Here is a 2,588-nt window from a genome sequence, read left to right as displayed (position 1 = left end):
GTATCTTCAGCCAGGTGTGTGTGGGTGCAGTAGTCGTCCTATTGTTCTCTCTGCTGATTGTTCCTTCTTTCTTTTGTTCTCTCTGTGCTGTTTGTTTTGGGATGCGCCAATGAAGACATTTTGGCTGATGATGATAAATGAATGATAAAGCCCAGAAGTCATAACAGTTTTAATAACCAGTATTATAAATCAGTAGATTTATTATTTGTTATATCTTCATGTTATATACATTTAATAAAACTTAGTGAAATAATAATAATGGTAACACTTTACAATAAGGTTCATTAGTTAAACATTAGTTAATGTATTAACTAACATGAACTAACCATGAGCAATACATTTGTTACTGTATTTACTAATCTTCATTAACATTAGTTAACGAAAATACAGTTGTTCATTGTTTGTTCATGTTAGTTCACACTGCATTAACTAATGTTAACAAAATTTTAATAATGTATTAGTAAATGTTGAAATTAACATTAACACAGATTAATAAATGCTGTATAAGTCCAGTTCATTATTAGTTCATGTTAACTAATGTGGTTAACTAATGTTAACTAATGAACCTTATTGTAAAGTGTTACCATAATAATAATAATAATAATAAATATTAAAATATATCAATACAGTAAGAAAATCAGTAGCATTTTTAGGGTGCCCATGATCATGGTAGGATGATCACATCTATGGCTCCCTTAAGCCAAAAACAAGGCCAACACAGATGAGAGAGTATGGTTAAACCATTTTAAACACAGTCCTATTAAAGTTTAATGTGAAATAATAATAATAATAATATATTACAAAATAATAATTTTTTTATTTTATTATTATTGTTGTTGAGTAATACAAAAACTAAGCAATGTATATGATGTAGTAATAGTAATAACATCTATCAATATATCTTTAAATGTTTTATTTTTATATTATATAACACATTGATTATTCTAATAGTGATGTTGTTTTATTGCTCAATAATAATAATAATAATAACAGTTAAAGATATTGGTTGTTGTCATATAACAATTTTTTTATTATTATTATATAACAACTATGATGTATTTTATTACTCAATATAATAACAATTAAAAATATTTATTATTATTTAACTTTTATATATCAGTCATATTATATATCACATTATATATCATTAATATTATCATAGTCATTTTGTTTATTTCAATAATAAAGTTGTTTGTTTAATAATAATAATAATAATAATAATAATAATAATAAATGAAAGATGTATATTGTTTATTGTTATATAACACTGATTATCATAGTTATTGTTATAACTTAATAATAATAAGACATAGTAATTGTATTATATAACACATGATTATCAGTTTTGTTTTATTACATAATAATAATAATAATAATATCAATGAAAGATATTGATTACCATTATATAATTTTAATATAAGTCATTTAGTTTTATTACTCAATAATATAGTTTATTTATATTATAATAATATAATAAAAATAAAAAAGAATCATTGTAGTAATAATAATAATAATAATAATAATAATAATTATTATTATTATTATTATTATTTTATTAGTAGTATATAACATGCATTGATTATCAGTTATTTTGTTTTATTACCTAATAATAATAATCATATTAATAACAACAGTTAAAGATATTTATTACTATTATTAACTTAATTTATTACTTGATAATAATAAATTATTATTACTCAATAATAATAATAATAATAGTTATGGTTGTTTATGTAATAATAGTCAAAGAGAGATATTTAAAAAAAATATTAATAATATAACATTGGTTATAGTTATTTTATTACTCAATAATATAGTTATGTTTGCGTAAAAAAAATATATTGATTGCTTTATAATTATAATATATTTATAACAATAATAGTAGTAATAATATTATTATTATATAATTGATTATTGTAAGTTATTTTTTATTCCAATAATAGTTATAATAATTTATAGCTATATTTTGATAATAGTAGTGTTTACAATTAGTTGTTGTTGTTGTTGTTAGTAGTAATTAAACAGTTATGTTTATTTTTTTTTTTTGTAATGATTACCAATAGTAGTGTTAGTAATAATTCTATTTAAAAGCTTTGTAGTATTATTATTATTATTATTATTATTATTATTATTATTATTATTATATATATTTTTTTTTTTTTTACTGACTGTTAAATGTTAGACATGGGAACGATTAAATTCGGTGCAGAATAACATTTCTATCTCAAAGCTACATGAGTTTTTCCTTAAATGGCTCCTTACTGTGAAAATATCAGCAGTGTACTTAAAGGGATAGTTCACCCAAAAATGAAAATTTGATGTTTATCTGCTTACCCCCAATGCATCCAAGATGTAGGTGACTTTGTTTCCTCATAAAAACACAAACGAAGATTTTTAACGAAAACCGGTGCAGTCTGCCAGCCTTATCATTGACCTGGATGGGCACCAGACCTTTAAAAGTAAACAAAAACATGCACAGACAAATCCAAATTACACCCTGCGGCTCGTGATGATACATTGATGTCTTAAGACACGAAACGATCGGTTTTTGTGAGAAACTGAACAGTATTTATATCATTTTTTACCTT

This window comes from Garra rufa, chromosome 11 (genome assembly GCF_049309525.1).
Source record: "Garra rufa chromosome 11, GarRuf1.0, whole genome shotgun sequence".
Classification (NCBI taxonomy): Eukaryota; Metazoa; Chordata; class Actinopteri; order Cypriniformes; family Cyprinidae; genus Garra; species Garra rufa.
Note: the sequence above shows the minus strand (reverse complement) of the source record.